Source organism: Salminus brasiliensis, chromosome 16 (assembly GCF_030463535.1).
Source record: "Salminus brasiliensis chromosome 16, fSalBra1.hap2, whole genome shotgun sequence".
NCBI classification, from domain to species: domain Eukaryota; kingdom Metazoa; phylum Chordata; class Actinopteri; order Characiformes; family Bryconidae; genus Salminus; species Salminus brasiliensis.
In genome coordinates, this window is record NC_132893.1 from 21,435,137 (window position 1) to 21,455,639 (window position 20,503).

Consider the following 20,503-nt stretch of genomic DNA (forward strand, 5'->3'; position numbering starts at 1 on the left):
AGTACTGACAAGAAGCAAACTCTCTGGAGTAGGCATCATGTCTAATGCTATTGGCGTGGGCTAGGGGGTTATAAAGCCCCCCCGGCACTGAGCTGTGGAGCAGTGGAACTGTGTTCCCTGGAATGATGGTTGGTGCTCCACCCAATACTTTTGGTATGAGTTGAGGAGTTAGGGGTGGGGTGGGATGATTATCCAACATCCTGACCTCACTAACATTCTTGTCGCTGAATGCAATCAAATCCTCACAGCAATGCTCCAAAATCTACTCCAACACAAGCAGGATAAACCCTTTTTATTACTTTTGATATGGATTTCAGAAGAAACAATGAATGAGCAGGTGTCCCAATACTTTTGTCCATTCTATTTTGGTTCTGTATTTCTCTAAAAAAAAAAAAAAAAAAGAAATTAACCCCTGAAGTACCCCAAAATGGAATACGACAGCAATTCTTTGCCTGGTTAAAGGATTCTTCTCTCTGATGGAAAACCTCTTGTGGAGTGCAGCGAAATGAAAAATGTGGTTCTTTATGGCATGTCTGAAATTGTCTCCACGTTCATAAGTGCAACAGCACAGTCCAGGGAGAAAGCAGGGGTCAGACAGGGGTCAAGCTTTTGCAGTTGTATTCGTTTGACAGATCTCACCTCTGAGCAGGGACTGGAGCTTTCATTCTGAGAGAGTTTACTGCTGTCAGTCTCACTGATGCACAGAACCAATGAGAATCAGATTCACTCCTCTCAATCCCTCAGTGGAGCTGTTGCGGATTTTCCGTTGTACCAGATTACGATCGCTGTGAGAGCAGGATTTGTAAGTAGGAATATTAGATCCTGCAGGTTCTGGACAGTTAATCTGTATTTTTCAGGTGCTCGATGTAGACGTCTAAACCTGCAGCACTTTGTCAGCTCTGCACACTTTCAACTATTCTCCAATTTATTTATTTTGTGCATTGTCAACAAATTGATGATACAGGGAGTTGAAATTTGTGGATATGATTTTTCCATGATATATTCCTTTTAAGTGAGTTGGAGACCTCTGGTCAAAAACTGAATGTATGGGGGTGGATACATCACAGTGACGTCACAGTTTCAGCATCAGTTTCCATACATGGACTGTGTGGCCTGAGGAGGCAGGTCAAGTCAAATCATATATAAAATGGTTGATGTAACTGACAGTCAGTAAAATTTCATCAGTCATCAGTCATCAGTCATCAGCCATTAGAGTATAAATCGAATTTTTATTTCTTTTTGTACCTTATGGGGGCCCTACCAGCTCTCTCCCTGGCACTGATTTCAGCCCAAAAGATGACTTAGCCACCTCTTTGTTGACATCGCAGCCTTGTTGGGACATGGTGGTCATCCACCGACCATCCACTACTCCATCCATCTGGACCATCCAGGGTTGCACGGCACTCATCAGTAAACAAGGCCGTTAGAAAATAAGCCTTCATGTATTTCTGGGCCCACTGCGACCATTTCTGCTTGTGAGCACTGGTTAGGGATGACCGAATAGTAGGTTTATGCACAACTGCAAATCTCGGGAGGCACCAGAGGTACCAGCAGCTTCAAATACCTGTTTGTAGTTGTAGTTGAAGTTGTCCTTTATTTCGGCTTACCTGGCAAACTAATTATCACAGGTGTCTGAGATTGCTTTCAGTGATCCACTGAGCCCTGAGACACAACACCATCCATGAGTTTAACTTATAAAAAACAATTAAAGCCAATATATATATATATATATATATATATATATATATATATATATGGACACCTGGAAAACGGGTGGTGAAGCAGATGGTAATGATTGGCAAAAAGAAGTGCTTGCATATACAGATGAACAAGCGAACAAGTGCTTTCTCAATAGCCTCAATACCTCAATATCCCACTTTTAATGACGACTGTGGTCTCAGAATTACTCACCCCCTTTATGACAAGCGTCTTCAGTACTTAGTAGAGCCCCTTCTGGCCTTTATGGCCTGCACCTCAGAGGTGTGGATGTGTTAGAAGAAACCCATGAGGAACTTGTATAAGGTATAGTGTAAGGCTGGTGAGGCTTGAGGCATATCAAAAGGCTCAGAACACCTAAAGAACATTTTTAAATGGCAACGGTATTAACAAGATAAGGCCGGTTGGGGATTTAGGGCCAGTGCTCCAAGTGTGATTTGTGTTTTGAACGTTTTTCTACCTCATCAAACTCTTCGATTTCAGTGATACAGCGAGGAAACCATAGCTTTTCTTCCATGTTTTGACCCCTTTGAATACTTGGAGCCAGAACCTCCCAACTTCAGCGTGCCACGCTGGTCTTCCTGCACTGATCTATTCGAGCACATACCGCAGAGTCTGTTGAAAGAACACAGCATTTTCGTTCCTCACTTTGATCCCTCTCCAGTAAACACACTGCAGTGAGACTGATTTGACTTGATGTGACTGTGTGACGGCGTTGGCCTCGTTCATTAGGAGGTTGATTCTCCCTCCGCGTCTCTCTCTCTCTGCTGTCGTTGCTTTTTCCTCAGACATCGACAGATATGTCAAATCTTAACCATGCCAGGAAGTGGTGTTACTCATAATACACACTTAAATACCAGATCTGAGTAAACAGTCCTCTGTGGGGATCAGTAATAAGCTGTCTAATTAGTCATATGTAAATGATTACATATAAAGAAAGACATAATACTGGTCAAATTGATAGCTGTGATTGTTTAAATATGGATTTAATATGAAATATTACGTATGTTTTATATATATATTTATTGTGATGTCACATAATATATATGTGTAATTTGAACATGTTGTGATGTACAGTACAGAACACTCGCTTGGATGTTTATATATGGGTGAATGTTGAATATACAGTCCTAAATGTATTCAGTACCCCCTGACTTTTCTTGTTCTGGCTGCAGTGGCTGTGTAGATCTCCATATTGAAAAGGGCTTTCCTCACTAGCACGTCGACCCTTCTCTGATCGTGGGGTAACCAGCAATCTGATTGGCTCTTTTTGTTGAAGGGCGGGACTTAATACTCCATGAACAGACGCCATGTTGAGCACTACAAGACTTCCTTTTCAAATATCCCGCCCTCTCATTTATAGCGTCTCTGGCTGAACTGATACTTCTATGGCTGGTAGTTCTATGGCTACAGCCCTGTCGCAAAAGGTGAGCCATATAGCAGCAGCAGTTATCTTGGGCTGTGTCCAGGGCTCATCAGATACCTTAACGAACCTCCATTTAGTCGGATCTGGTGTTTTGGAGTTGTTACCATTGCATGGTAGTAGTGGAACTGCTTTTTGGTGGAAGGAACTGTCAGTATTAAAGCAGATTCACTATGAAATGCAGGGCTTTTTGTAGTTTATTTGGTAAAAACTGTTGTATAAAGGCGAATGAACTCTCTAGGTTGTGTTATTGCTTAAATAAATTAGAGCACCTTAAGAACAGACACTGTTGTTGTCTGTTCCGTATTCATTTACACTGTTCCTCGCTGCTTTGCAGGGTTTTTTTTTTTTATGTAATTCTTCAACCATCTTGCAAATTTGACTATAAAACCAGGGGGATTTTCAGAAATTCAGATGAGACAGTTCTAGCACTGGTGTTAATCCCTTATAAGAGCTCAATAACACTGATATAACTGATCTGCATGGTGATTAATCAGTCCACTCAAGCTTCAGCAGAATTTAGTAGTGCGGAGGCAGGAACTTCAGAGAAGCTGTTTGTTGGGTTCCTCTTTCGAGAGTCTTGTGTTGGGTGTTGGGCTCCCAGAACATTTTTAGTGTACCTTGTAGACATATATTCTACAAGTCTAGAACTTAACAAAGTACCAAAGAGACATTCCCCTAACTGGTGATTTGATGATGATGATGATGATGATGGTGGTGGGGAATCAGTTGAAATTCTCTGAGGTGTTCAGCTAGATTCCAGTTCCACTGACTGTAAAAGGCCCTAGCATATTACATACACTTACATCACTTACATACTCATCAAACCGATTTACCCATGGGTGAAAGGCTCTTGCTGACCTAATGTAATAATGTCCTACCCTGACATGTCTTAGTAACCTGAGGAACAGCTGCTCTTTTCTGTATCTACACATACACACATACAGTAAACTTACTGTAAATAGACATCTGACTCTATAATCCATCACATATCAGAAGCCCACTCAAACTCACAAATCTGCTGTATTAGATTTACTCTGGGTGGTGGCTTCCTGTAGAAGGGATATAGAACAGAGAGAGATGGGAATAAAAACAATGGATAAGAATAGATAGAATGTGCAGAATCATGTAGCTGATGAAGTTTTATGTGTCTGGAATCAGCCGAGACCCGTGACTATTAGACTTAGGCCACCAGTTCAGCCAATTACTGTAAAAACTTAAGAAATCAAGAAATGAGGAAAAAAACTCATCTACTTTAATGTAAATTTCTGCTTGCCATCTATGGGATTCAGGGAGGTATGTCAGTGCTGAGCTAATGGCAATGCACTGGACCATTTTACAACACTGACATTTAAACCTTGCTAAAAAAATATTACCATATATTTAGCAGTGAAAAAGGCTAAGGAGTCCAGAGCAGCTCCTACTGATTTCCATTTCTAACAGCTGACTGAATCCTGGTGTCACGACCACTGGTATTCACAACCACAGATGTCTCGAAGGCCCAGAGCAGGGGGGGGGGGCAACGGGGGGGTGGTGTCCAGCACAGTTTTCTGATTTCCCTTCTCTAACAGATCTACCAAACTTGGGGCAGGTTTGAGGTTGAAGCAGGTGAGTTGAATCAGCAGTGGAATTATTAGGTATTCCATGTCCGTTTAGTGTACATTACATGTATATCATGGTGCATTGTGGGATTGTTACAGTGCACTGAAAATTTGGCACTACAAAGTGATGGAAAGTAGTGTGTATGTGTGTAGTGTTCACCATGTAGTGAATAGAACCATGAAGTGAACAGATTCCTCTGTAGGTGGTTAATCTGATGCATTAGTCTTCAGTATGACTTGTGAAGTCCTAACCAATGGGTAAGCTTGTTTGGCTGTATCTAACTAGATACCAGGGGAAATGTGCCAGATTTAGGTATGGGCAGCTTCCCAGGGTGGCATCCTTTTGGGGAAGGCAGCATTATATTTGCACGTCATGTCAATAAACTCATCATGGTTAATTAACCTTGTTAGAGTGGGCACCCTGATTAGGTCTCCCACTGAGAAGTAGAAGATGGGGAGGGGCTGTCAGTAATGGCCCCGCCTCATTATCATGCCTGCAGTTTTTGTTTCTTTTTAAATTACCTAGCCGTGCGGTCATCCATGTGCTCGGTGTCTCCTCTCCGTTTCCCACCTTTGCCTTATTGTATCCAGGTGTTAGGAGTAGGGTGGTTTCGCCCAGGGCACCGAAGCAGCTAGAACCGCCACTGTAACCAGCAATGCTCTTTAGTGCACCAGACTGTAACAACTGTTGACTTTTGGTCTTTGGTCTTAAAATGACTTGCTAACTGCCCGAGTGGTGTACATAAAAGCCAGCGTCAGACCATGTGTGTATCTCTTAATTGTAGACTAATGTGTAAAGTGCTTTGCTCCAGGGCGGTGAGGTAGAGGATCTGTGTGAGACTGTGTGGGTGGAAGACCCGGGAGAGTTCATGCTGGCAGCTCTGGGGTCAGTAGGACTGTGAGGCCTCACGTCTGGTGTGTGTGTGTGTGTGTGTGTGTGTGTGTGTGTGTGTGAATGAGTCACTAACGTGTTACTCACTGTGGCCAGCTTTGATGGCGGACAAGTCTGGGGTTGGTGATGTTCACAGGAAATGCATCCCTGAGGAAAACCTTTGTTGTCCCACACCAAACGGGCAGGCTGAGTCACGTTTGACTGCCGAGGAATCCCCTTGCACACACACACACACACACACACACACACACACACACACACACACACTCACACACATGGATACACATACACCACCCTATATTCTCCTGAACCTCCACAGATTGAGTCAGTGGCAGATGTGGGAATACACATCCTGTGACCCTTTTAATCCCTGCTCTGGTTACCCAGGGCCCTTAAACACACACTCACACACACACTTAAATGATGGAAAGACAATGATCTATGGCTGGGGGTCTACTTTCCTCTTTGATGTGCTGCTGCGTGACCAAAAAGAAGGTAACAGAGGATGCTCTACACACACACACACTCACACACACACACACAAATGTTCTAATTAAATTCATCAATCTTCTTATCTGCTTCGTCCTGGTCCGGGCTGCAGTGAGTCTGGAGACCAGAATCATTGGGCGCAAGAAATGAATACCCCCTGGACAGGGTGCCAGGCCATCGCAGGGTACCACACACACACACACACACACACAATCAATCACACATATCTAGGCACAATTTAGCACAGCCAGTTTGTTTGTTTTTGGAAGGTGGGAGAAAATCAGACTACCTGGAAGAAAACCCACAAGGGAGAACTCATCAAATAGAGAGGACTGAAGTGTTGAATCCCGACTCCAGGGCCCTGGAGAGAAGACTAAAATGACCAGAAAAGTGCATTTCCTGAAGGAAACACAGATCCCAGGTGATTTCTATGGTGTTGCTAGGATGTTGCTAAGCGGTTGCTATGGTGTTGCTATGTGGTTGCTATGGTGATGCTAAGTAGTTGAATGGTGGTTGCTATTGTTTTGCAGCTGGTTTTTTATGGCACTACTAAGTAGCTGCTATAGTATCCTAGGTGGTTGCTATAGTGTTGCTAAGTAGTTGCTAGGTGGCTGCGATGGTGTTGTCAGATAGTTGCTGTGGTATTGCTAGTTTGCTAAGGTGTTGCTAGGTGCTTAATAGGCTTAGGTTGCCACATGGAGTCATATTTTGGAGCAAATTAACTGTCTTTACAGTGTAAAGTGTACAATGTACTGTATAGTGTAAAGAACGAACAGTGAAATCAGTGAAAATCAGATATTCAGATGTTCTTCACCCTTAAAGAGTTGGATTAACATGAAAATGATCATTTATTAGTCATTTATTAGACAGTTTGAACCACCAATAGGAGGACAAACAACATCAGGAACGCTATGGGCCCCAGAGTGTAACTGTGAACCCCAGTGGGTCTTTAACTGCTGTTGTTCGTTTACCACTAGAAGTGTGACACTGTCAACCATGTGATTTTACTCTGTGGGGGTACAGTGGGGACATATATACTCCACAGTTGCGTTTAGGCAGCATTATGTAAGAAGTGGTATTTCTTTGTTCCCTGGCTTGTGTTATTACTAAAAGGACTTGCTTGCTTCACCAAACCTACAAAGCGCAGTTAGCAATGTGCCGTGCCCGGCAAGGCAGTGATGGAGACGCCATTCTCTTTACTACAGGTCACTGAAGCATCAACATGATTATGAAGTTGTTACTTTAAAGTACAAATGTCACATAATGTTGCTTTAAAATCAGCAAAAGTAGTGTGACTCTGTGTGTCTTTTATGTAATACGTTTCTGGAGATGTTTTACTGAAGCACTCATAAGGCTACATAAGCCTTTAATTACAACTATCGTAAACTTGCATAAACATTTATAGTGGTTCATTCCAACAACAGCCAGGCTGCTTTGGTCAATTTTGCTGTCATTTTACCACACCGCGGAAAGTGTTATGACAGCTGACGCTTGTTGAAGTAAGCCTGTATAAATGCTTCAAGGGGTTTGGATCGTTTGTCGAGTGTTAACAAATTTCCGAGCCCAGACCAGAGCCTATGCTTCACCTCCAGAACTACACGGATCTGTTAATATCCTTTTCATTTCAAAATGAAACTCTGTGCTGAGGCCTGTGAGGCAGGACACGCACACACACACACTCACATCTGATGAGAATTAGAGGGTCCTCAAAGGCACCACGACACTGTGTGTGTGTGGCTCAAAGAGGCCCTGGCCACAGCTAAAAACAGACAGCATTCAGTTGGAACGTGTCTGTTTCCCATCAATGCTTTTTGTGTCCCAGTCTTACAGGGGATCACTTAAACCATTCAGAGACACACACAGCACTTCCTGCAGGGTTTTTCTTTTTTTTTGGGAGGGGGGGGGTGATCAAGGGACAGAGAAGGAGAGAGAGAGAGATATTGCGATGGAGAGAAAGAAAGTGAGATGGAAAGAGAGAGATGGAGATGAAAAGAAAGACTGATCAGAAGAAGACAGAGAGAGGGAAAGAAAACAAAAGTGAGACAGACAGAGAGAGAGATGAAAAGAAAGATGGGGAGACAGAGAGAGAGAGTGACAGAGAGAGAGAGAGAGAGAAAGAGAGAGGAGGAGATAGATATGAAAAGAAAGATGAAGAGAAAGAGAAGCAGGGGTAGGGCACAAAAAAGAGAGAGAGAGAGAGAAAGACAGACAGACAGAGGCTAAGAGAGAGAGTAAGAGATAGAGAGACAGACAGAGAGACATAGAGACAGGCAAAGAGAGATGGAGAGAAAACAGGGCCTTGAATAAGAGAAAGGCAGAGAGATAGACATGGGCAGAGAGTGTGTGAGAGAGAGAAAGAGAGAGCAGAAGAGAAATGTCAAAAAAAAAGAAAGAGAGAGAGAGAGAGAGAGAGAGAGGGAGATAAAGAGAGAGATAGATAGATAGAGAGAGAGAGAGAGAGAGAGAGGGGGGGGTAAATATAAAAAGATAAGAGATAAAAGATATAGAGACAGCCAGAGAGACATTGATATAGAGATAGAGAGTTAGAGAATCTTGAGTCAGTGAAAGGCAGAAAGAGAGAGACAGACATAGACAGAGCTCAAGACGGACACAGCAAAGAGAGAGAGAGGGAGAGAGAATTAAAGAGTGAGTCAGAAAGACAGGGAGAGCCAGACGGCCAGACAAACATAGGCAGAGAGACCTAATGTTGAAATTCTATAGCACTTCACTCGAGTGCTGAGACAATTAATAAGCCATTAAAGCTGGTAATAATGTTCATGCACTAATTGGATTAAGTGTGAATATGTTAGACTGTGCTTCCTAATCAAATCATTAAACTGCTGAACTGTGACTGAGACAGAACATCATATTAAACTGTGCAGTGTGCTCACTCTCAATCGGCCACAGCGCCTCAGTGCTGCAGTCCCCTTACAGTCCACAGGGGGCACTCTTGTAAAACTCAGAGAAATCATCTTCACACACTTCGCACAGACGCACACAGGTACAAGCACACCACCAGACCACATGACGCACACACATAGGCGCATACAGATCAAGGCTTAGATGTTATCTCTCCTTCTGTGGTGCCACATACTGGAAAACAGCTAGGTTCTTCAAACTGTAGACCAACTTTGATTGGGCCGTGCACTCAGTGTTTATTTTGGTAGGGAAACGTACAGTCAGATAAGACAGAAATACAGTTGTCTGGCCACGGTCACCAGAGGTATAAGGAGCACTGTACCAACTGTTAAGCGTGGTGGTGGGAGCATCATGCTTTTGGGCTGTTTTGCTGCCAGTTGAAATGAGGCCCGTCCACACATACCTGTATATATTTGAAAAAACTTTTTCTGCCTCCATTTTTGAACACTTTTCTGTTCACACAGAAAGGAAAAGCTTGCATGAGTATGCTTGCTCTAAATGAGGTGATAGTATCTCATAATTTTTAATCCCATAATATACACTATTCCCTATGTAGTGTCCTATGCAAGTCAAGAAGTTATCGGTATATCCCTTCCTAAATGCTGATGTAGTTTCATGACCGGTAGGTCACTATATATGGAGTAAGGAGGTATTTGAAATTCAGCCAGAAACATGCATTCGTTTTGATGTCAGCATTTTCATAAAGCTGTGTTTTTCCCATCCACACGACAACACTAAAAAACAGAGTTAAAAAAAATATCCAGATACATGTGGACAGGGTTTGATTTATTGCGCAGAGTGGATGGAAAAATGGGGAGGACTAACTAGGACTAACTAATTCTTCAGCATAACCTCAAACCATGAGCTCGACGGCTGGAACATGGACACAATTGGGTGTTCCAACAGGACGGTGACCCCAAACACACATCAAAGGTGACTGTGGAATGGACAATGGAATGGAAGCAGGCTAACATTAAGCTTTAATATTAATATTGACCTCAAACAGACAGTATCCGAAATTCTATGTTAAGTCTATGTCTTTTGTTAAGTTCAGTTAGATGGGAGCACATGCCAGTAAAATTGCCATCAGCAGTCACGTTGGGCCCCTGAGCCAAAAGGGACCCCCAAAATATGTATTTTGTTGTTGTCAGTATTATAACATCAGAAAAAAAAATATTTGAAAGACATTTTCGATGATTGTTAATACACTGACTAAATTATCTTTACATTTTAAAGCATTTATTTATTCTATGCTGCATTACATGGACAAAAGTATTGGGACATCTGCTTACCAAGGTAGCAAGGGCACTGAAAGAAGAGTTTATCCTGCTTTTGTTGAAGTAACTTTCCCTCCTGGGCTTTCTACAATATTTTGGAGCATTGCTATGAGGATTTGATTGCATTCAGCAACAAAAGCACTAGTGAGGTCAGAGAACACACAGTTGCACTGCTCCACAGCTCAATGCTCTAGCACTTACTGCCAATAGGTTCATGTTTATCTGCTCTAGAGAGTCATATTCTATTGACTGTTCTTCTCTACAGGGACTAGACAAGCTGTGTGTGTGTGTGTATGTGTGCATTTACACATACAACTGGTGCAATTTAAAGTAGCTGAATGTATGTGGTAATTAGAAGGGCTGTCCACAAATATTTGGACATATAGTGTATGTAATTCTAAAAGAATTTCTAGCGATTTTAGTTGTGTAGATTCTGTTTACCCTGAATACAGTTTCCTATTCTTGCATGCAAAAAGCTTGACAGGGATGGACACAGGGCCCTCAAAGTAGAATGTCCCCAGGGACCTCCAAAAGTTCAAAAAACAGCCCTGATGATCCCAGAAGACAGTTCTGCTTGTTCTTTGTCTTTCATCCTCCTCCTTTCTTCCTTTCTTATTACCTGCTTCTGCTATGTGTCACAGGCCAGCTTTAATCTTTACATGGGGTCAAGAGGTCATGTGCTGTAAAACCTGAACTTGGGTATGTGTTTGTGGCCTGTGATGTATATGTGTGTGTGAGCATGTGTGTGTGTGTGTGCACAGCAGTGTTTGTGGGCAGTTGGCAGCAGACAGGTTTTCTTTTCAGCCTCACAGCAGTTGAGTCTTTGGCCACTCAGCAGAAATAGTCTGACAGTAAGAAGTCACCTTGTGGAAATCTGACGAGTCACCATGACTCAGCCGGATTCACCGGGTTCCTCCGGTCTGAACTCAGTCCATCGAGAAAGAATTTTGTTCAATTACTCCATTACTTGTGTGTGTAAATCATGTAAATCATGTAAATCATGCAGATCTGTGAAGCCATGAAGCCATAAGCTGCATCCAAAACCATAGGCATATTTTGAACCGGTAATTTTTTGAGTCATCAAGTTTGGTTGGACACTTTTATCCCACAATGCAAATGTTAAGCTCAAAGTCTGGGGGAAAAAATTGTCAGACTTGTCAGTGTTGTCAGTACAGCACCCTTTTGCTGGTATGACCTGCTGCAAATGTGATGAATAGCCAGACACAAGCTTCTAGCAGCGTTCCTGAGAAATCTTAGCTCGTTCCTCATGGGCAACAGCCTCCAGTTCACTGATATTGTTGAGTTTGCGTGCTGCATCTGCCTTCTTCAAATCCCACCAAAGATTTTTCATGAGGTTAATGGGTTCATCAGCCACTCAAGAATCTTCCAGGACATTTTCTGAAACCAAGTCTTGGTGGACTTTGAGATATGCTTGGGATCACTGTCCTGTTGGGAGGTCCAAGGATGGCTGAGCTTCAGCTTCCTCACAGAAGGCATGGCATTTCCTCCAAGAATTGAATCCATTTTGCCTTCATAAGCGGCAGGTTTTCAGTGCCGGAGGAAGCAAAGCAGCTCCTGAGCATGTTGTACTTGTACATGGGTTTCGCTTGTGTTTGAGGTACATGGCCTGTCAGTTCCTTTTATGAACTGAATTCTCATTATTCAACTATGCCAGAGTTATGGGTTTCTACCTCTAGTGCACCTAAAAAACAAACTACAGGCCTTTAAGTATTTCCTATCATAAATTAGAAACCAGAATTTGCTTCATTTACAAGGCTTTTGGTCAGGCCAGGTCCACCATGACCCTAATGAGCCCTAACTGCTTCAATTACACCCGGCCTTAACATTAACATTGTAGATGCGTCCTTAATTCCAGTAGCTGTCCCCTTTTCTGTGCTGACCCATTTCCCATTTTTTTCCCATGCTCTCTAAAGGGGGCTCATGACATATTTTTGCTGCAGTTTCTCAAAGCTGCTGACAGATGCGTTCACCCCATTTCCACCCTTTCTGTGATGTAATAGGCAACAGAACTGCAGTGTGAATAAGGCAAGAGGTCTTCCAAGAGTGTTTTAAAACAGTGGTTTGCCAAGTCAGTCCTCAGAAATCCCCAGACGGGGACGTTTTTGCTCGGCAACAAAAATATGTGGATTGCGTGGGGGTCCCTGAGGACTGGATTTGAAAAGCTCTGCTTTAAAAGGTTTGACTTAGAACCATGACTTATTTGATCAGATCTTTCTCTGTTCTAGGGATGAATTCATTGATTCTTTGCCCCTGGCCACAACCCTCTGCATGCTCTCTCAACACACACCCACCCAAATACTCACCATCCCCTTAAGGCTATACTAAGAATTATCCTTCTGCGTCTGCTGAACATGTATGGGCATCACGCGCAGACGCTCTCATAGGTGTCTGCCAGCATGCCTACACTTATTATGATGCCTTGCAAGATGGGTCCTGTAAACGTATGTATTGTCACACTCCTTCTGACAAGCGATCCTCAGACTGCACCTGTTTAACCCCTTAAACCCTGTGCGTCGGCTCACACTTCAGTTCTTTACTTGCATAACTACAATGCAGCTACAATTAGCATCAGCTTCGAATCCCTAACATGAAACCCTGTGGGATGCCACAAAATGTGTCTAAACTAAACGGATACAAAATACATATTGGTTTCTACATATAAAGTATTGTTTGGGTCTCGTTCCGCCCCCAATTCTTTTGGATAATCTATCAAAGTTGGTTTGATGCAAAGCTCCACATATTTGCACCATGTGTAGCTGAGACTACACATGTATTATTTACTCAGTCAGGTATCGGGTTAGGTGCTTGTATAACTTGTGTTTACAAAACGACAGCAAATAACATTTGAAATTTACTGAAAATTTGTGACCAGCTCTGCTTTTTCAAACAACAGACGCAAAAAGTTGCTATAGTGCTGACACAGCTGTACTGTACTATAACACAGATACACACAAAATCCACCGTGGTGATAGCCTGGCTGCCTGTTTTAGTAGCTAGTCATAAAAAAATATCTTACCTGCTCAGCAAGAAAAAAGCCAACTCAGCATCACTTTTGAATCCTGTCAGGTCATGGAGCTCTGGCCTCCTTTCAAAAGCCTAGCCTAAGTAAAGCCTGTTTTGGCTCCCTCTTCAGTTCTAAGTTTCCTTGGTTTAATAAGGTGTGTATGAGCAGATGAAGATATCTCCATGTATAACAGCACCATCAGCAGTGCTGCGGTTGCTCAGGTACCAAGCAAATGGTCCTGGATCCATTTTTTTTCCAGATCTGTGCATGTGATGTAAGTATGTAAAGACATGAGGCATGGCAAAAACTCCTACTCCTTCCAGACCAGTTTTTGGAATGGCTATAATTTAAGTTGCAGGGATGGTTGTGTCAGCAGACTGATACCATTTCGTACCATATATTTTGTCCCCTCCACACTCAGAAACACTACTGCTTTCAATTTAACTGTAAAAATCTTAGGGACTGCCGCTTTAACCTCTTTTATTTCTGGGTGAAGCTAAGCAAGTAAAAAGCACTGACTGATAACACTTTTCTTTAATTTTAAGCAAGGTTAGTATATTTTGTTTTTGCTGTAGAGTTAAAAAGGATAAGGGCCACATGCAAAAGTTTGGGCACCCCATGAAGTCTAGATTTTAATTTCTCAAACCTTGTCCCAATGACCAGAAGCCATGGACTCCTCCAAGCTGCTTATTACTGAATAATGTAATTAAGAAATGGCAGGAACAGTGGAGGTCAAGTTGAGGGCTGGTAGAACTGCTAGAAAGGTAAATAAAACTTGCTTAATTTTAAAATGAAAAAAAAATCATATATACACTGAAATGTTTAGCAGCTTTTGAATGCAATGAGCACTATCTGTTCAAAAGCGGTCTGTGCTGGAGCCATTTACTGCACTCATTAGCTGACCTCTATTTGGTATAGGTTCCAGTGGAGGAGGGTGGTGTAAATCTAGCTTCCTTTGGATCAATAGACTGTAACCATAACCAAACCCACTACTCCTCTTTCACTTCCCCCTGCACTGTAACAGCCCGCTGCCCATTTGCTTTAATTACCATGTACACAGTGAAAGCAAGGCCTTTACATTAACCCGTATAGAGCTCAGTGTCATTCATTTAGCTTTCTACAAGCACATGCAGTGCTTTAAGACTGATGAGTATCCTGTATATAATAACATAAGGCTTCCTACAGAGAGTTGGGAGTGGCTAATCTGTTAGAGCAGAATGGATTATGTCCTAAGTGCCACAGCACACGGTCACAGTACATTTACACTTCATCAGTACAGACTGGAGCTCAGTAAAACTCCAGTGTGATGGACTGTGGTCTAGAGCTTTTACTGCAGGAGCACACTGGACCACCAAAGCTGTGGCGAGGCAGAATGGCTTAAATGGGCACGCAGCCTTCACTTGCCAGGGTCACTGTAGAACAAAACACATGTTAAGTATCATGACGGATGACAGGGGTCTGTTACAGTAGCTAGAGGAAATCCGTCTGAGGAACGTAGTCTGGTTTCAAAACACTAAAAGGCTAAAAGACCAAGGACATATTTACATCCCAGGCCAGTTATCCTGTCGCTCACCCCATTTCCCATATCCTTAATTCCTGGTTTATTGTGCCACTCTCTAAAAGCCTCTCAATGTAGACCTTGTGGCAGCATGCCATCACAGACTATGTAATGTCAGACTGGATTTGCTTCAGATGGCAACTCAAAGAGAGAGAGAGACAGGCTGAGTCTGAAATGATCTTCTTTTTTGACATGGGATGTCAGGTTTACTAAGGCATTTGGCTTGTTTAAAAATGCCTGACTGGGGTAAAATGAGTATAGCAAATCAATCAATAACTGTAACCGTGACTGCTGGAACTGTAACTGGGCTCAAAGCCTTTCATGTGTGCTGGAAGTACTGTACAAAAGTTTAGAATCAGTGGGCCTTATTCACCAACCGAGCACCAGGCTATCGCTGACAGGGTTGTGGGTTTGATACCTAGGCTTGACAAGCTGCCACTATTGAGCCCTTGAGCAAGGCCCTTAACCGGGCCCTCTTCGGGCACTGCAGCAATGGCTCCCCACTGCTCTGGGGCACACTGTAACTCTGTGTGTTTGATCACTAGTGTTCACTAGTCCAACAGAAATTGTGAATATGGTTGTGTTGACGAATGTTTTTTTAAGAGATGCACTGATTGCTCTTTCCTTGGCAGATTCTGATATCCGATTTTTAAAAATATATGACTGGCTAAAATTCTGATTTTCTTTCTTTCTAAAAACTATAAATGGCAACATACAGAAGTTTCCATCCAACTTGTATATATATATATATATATATAGAGAGAGAGAGAGAGAGAGAGATTTTTAGCTATTGAAGATAATATACAGACTGTTGTTGATTAAAGCTTTAATAAGACTTTCTATATATTTTATCTAAAGACTGTTAATGTGGAAGCATAAATAAATAGTAGTGTCAAACAGCTTCCGCTCATGATGTAATCAATGGCTAAGACTACAGCTCTCTCCTAACATACCTATAATTCAACCAAACACACTTACCAGAGTGTCCACTCCCACATCCAGCTGTAGCAGAACAGCTCAACTGTAGCAGAACAGCTCTGTTTATTACATGTCATTTTTAAGCAGGCAACCATTTTTAATCTTGTTGTCCTGTCATCTGGTCAACCAGAGGAGGATGGGTTTCTCTTTTGAGTCTTGGTTTCTCTCAAGGCAGTTTTCCTCGCCACTGTTGCCACTAGCTTGCTCAAAAGGGGCTCAGACCCAGATCTCTGTAAAGCTGCTTTGGGACAACATTTTATTTGAATTGAACTGAATTGTAAATAGAGAATAACAGTATACAATGGATCATATATGTATATCAATTCTTGTCATTCTCAAAGATAACATACTAAATGTCTAAAAAAAATGCAATTGTCATCTAGTTTTTACAATTTAAATCAATTTAAAACTTATTATTGTGTGTAAAACGATGTATCAGTGTGACAACTGATTTCAAGCTTATCAATGATAGAGTAGAAGGAAGCCCACCGCACAGCATGACTTGACAGTTAAACAACAAGCTATTCCAGTCACAGAACTCCATTAGTGTGAGGTACAGAGTACGACTGTAGACACTGCCATCTCGCTAGGAGAGAACCCACAGGGAACCAGCCCACTTCAGGGCCTAGCCAGAGCTTTGATGGCTCCTCGCAGGTGTGACCTTGGCCTGCCCTCAGCCGCAAAACAGACGACACCTGTGAGTCACGGAGGCTCAGGGACACAAATCGTTTGAGTTAATGTGGAACATAGCAAGGAATTAAAGAAAGAGGGCTTTGTACAATAGAATTCTGCAGACCAGCAAAATGTGCATATTATGACTAGGGCTGCAGTTATTACTCTGCACCATCACTGACTGATTTAGTAATATCTGCTTTTACTTATATGATTAAATGTACAATACTGTGCAACAGTCAGAGAATACCATTCATGAAGTCAATCCCCAGTTAAAGCATGATTGGATTCAATGTTTAAGGAGATATTTCTGGGGATGTAAGCAACCTGGTATTACGCCTGGGACATAACCATGCTATTAAACGACCCCCGCGGCTGAAACATACGCTTAGCTTCGGTTAACTGACTGTGCGTCCCTACAGCTGCAAAAAAGGGCCTTGAAAACCGCATCACAAAGCTATGGGCGACCTATGGGTGACCTTGTGGGAAATGTAGTTCACTAGCTACAGTTACCAGAGTTAAAGTCAACCAGGCAACTATATGCCATCACTCCTCCCCCCTCAGTCTTGTGTCTTCATTCATTACAGGCAGAAGTCTAATGCTGATCAGCCCCTGTCCCTCAATCGCTCAAAAAGGGCAAAAACATGGGCCTTCAAGTGGTCCAGTGGACTAATGCGCCTTCATTATGATCTGAGGACCTCTGATTATATTCAAAAATATTTTTGGATTTTGGACACTCCTCCTCACGCTTCTCTGACCAAACAAGCTTTGGTACCATATAAAACAAACACTGCCACGATTTTTCAGACGATGTTGGCATCGACTTGGTAACGAAGTATCAGTTCTTGTGACACCCGTAGTTCCAAGCCTGATCTTTGGAGGTGTGAAAAAAATGTCCCCCCACTAAAAGTGAGCCTTCTGAAAAGAACGGAAGCTGTAATAGAGCTAAACAACTGATCTTAGGTTTAGTATTTGAGGCGACTATGTCATTCCATTTTTTCCATAATGCTGAAAAATGAATAATCTTTGATTTTAGCTGATTATTGGTTATTTCAGCCCTAATTACAGCCCAGTACGACGTTACACACACTCCCACGTGGGCTAAGATTTGTTCCTGTAAGGTCCAGTTTGGAAAATTCATGAGAAATGATTGCTTTGACTTTTTCAAACCAAGCTCACTTCCTTCAGCCATGTGTGCTGCACTTGGTCTATCTGCAAGCTGCACAAGCAAACGAAGTAGAGGCAAAGTCAAAAGAGTTTAGGCAATTTCTTTCCATCAATTATTTGGGGAAGTAGTGCAACGCCATGTTTTGAAGTGGTTTTGGGAGGCGTTCTGCTCCATCAGGCCAACGTTTGTCATTCCACAGAGCTCCTAGAAACTCTCAGTTCTCCGTATTCCATTAAAGCCCACAGAGAGCGCCACTGCCAGGATTGCTCACGGCTGGAGAAGTTCCAAACTACCCCGTCTTAATCATCACTGGCCCGGCCAAATATTACTGTCACCAAGCAATCCCAGTTCAGTGTTTGTTTAGCATGTGTGAGTGTCTGTGATTAAGGGAGCTGCTAGTATGGTTTTTCATCTCACGGGTTTGAGCTAAAAAAAAAAAGAGAGCGAGGAGAGATTTGGCTGCTCTTGGAAAGTTTGGCGAACACGTGTGGTTGAGTGTAGGTGGAGAGAGCGGGCAATAAATAGAGAAAGGAAGGGAGAGAGAGAGAGTTAAGGTGACCTGACAGGCGTGGAGAAAGCTTTTCACAGCACCAAAACACACACACACACACACACACATCTCACGAATTCTCTGCACTTCACAGCAATGCAGAAGCACCACAGATGAGATAACATGGCTAATATATACACTTCTAATCTACTTCATGTTCTGCTAACCTAATAGGCTTATAGTAATAACCCTTCCAGGCTCCAAGACTAAGAATAATCTGCCTTTTTTTTGGTGATAAAATTTGTCGACTTAAAAACCTTCAGTCCCCACCATCACAAAGCCCCAGGCCGCTGTACCAGACCTGATTCGATCGCTTTTAAGAGCTTTAAATTCCCATTTCTGACCCTGTGTTTCTAATTTGCAGGCTTGCTAACATTTCAATTTTGACCTCGAAAACTTCATCCAAAACTTCTTTTTCCCCCGTGCCGCAGCCCGCCCCCTCCGTCTGACCCCTTTCCTCTCGGCCTTACAGAACAATGCATCATTCACACCAGCCCTGCTCTGTCCCATGCCCAACCATTCCACTAGCCCTTGCTGAAAAGTCTGAAAATAGCATGTGCTGCTGGGTGATTTAGATTTTGGGTAGGCGGTTGTCGAAAGAAGTCTTTTCCTGTGGTTCCGACATCGCAGCACCGTACGTGCAGCCGCTGGCCTGCACCTGCTGCTCCACGGGACAGGGCAAACCTGGCATCTGTTTCCATGAAGGTCACGTCCGGACACGCTCACTGATCCGTGCTGGCCGTTGGAAGAGTGGCTAAAGCTACTGTACATTGCGATGTCCATCAGCCCAGTTAGTAGAGACCTCTCTCATTACATTCGGGCATTGAAGGAATCAAAGGAATACTTCACATTTACACTGATTTCTCCCTCAGATTAAACGTTCTAGCTATTTCTCATTTCTCATTTCTCATTTCTCATCTGATATGAAATGGATGAATGACTGTTTCTACCGTTTGTCAGAAACCACATAAGCAAGCCTATTTGCAATTCCTTAACAATTCGACACAGTTTGAGGCAAGACTTAATGGGTTATTTATGTAAGCAATTCTTGCATCAACATCCTGCACTTTTTAACTAAATTAGCCATGTAGCTCCCATGCAAAAATAAAAGCAATGAGCTACTCACTACTGCCCATATGATACAGCCCTACCAGTGATCTAGCATGTGCTCCTTCAATACACACGTAGCAAACCACCGCGTATTTTCAAACTGCTGCTATGCAACATCACTGAACAGCTAAACACACTTGGAGGAGAACACTAACTGTGTAGTTCCGGTACATCAGCTACCAGATGCCCACACTGGCTGGTGTTGTGCTGTTGAAAAGGGACTCCAAGGCATGGATGATTGTGTCATCACCTGGAATCAAACCAGTGATGCTCTTGCCCCTTAAGCAAACTTGTCTTGACTTGTCTTAGCTAATCAACAACACTTGAGGTAAGTTATGTAGGGCAAAACTGTCAAAAATTTGATCCCTTCATAATATAATAGGTCCTTTTAAAGCCTTAATTAACTGATGTATCGGTTGGCCACTAACATCAGCCAACATGAAAGACCCAGAGTTTTACCAGTACCAGTAACTAACCCATACACTGGTTTTATTATTTAGGATGGTGAGTTTGTGATATTTAGTTAAGTTGAGGAAGTGTGACTGTTAGAGTATAACATTTAAAATTATGTAAAATCATATCAGCCAGTGACGAAAACCGCAAAGACCCCAGACACTGTTTTTATTATATAAGATGGTGAGTTTTGAGTTGAGGAAGTGTGACTGCCAGAGTATGATATGTAAAATTATGTAAAATCATATCAGACCGTGTTATCACAATCAATCAGGCACAATCAATCACAATAAATGCATTATTGTACCACTTCTGTTAAGTCATGCTGCCCATCTCAATACTGTTTTTTAAGTCCTCATCCTTTTGGCCTCATCATTTCATCTTTGGGATATCCCCAATGAAATCTTACCTTTCCATTACAGAGCAAATGAACACAAGAGTCAACTCTAGCACTAAACCTTGCCTGGAATCATTGCAACCTGATGCATTTCCTATTTAAAACACAGAAATAATGGCAGATGAAGCTGTATCTAACACATCACTATCAGTAAACTAGTTGCCTAGTTAACTAGCCTGATATTTCAAAACTATCACATTCAATTAGCTATTTTACTATTTTACTCTGCTCACTTGCCAGTTATCTTGCCAACTATGGCTATCAACAAGAAAAAC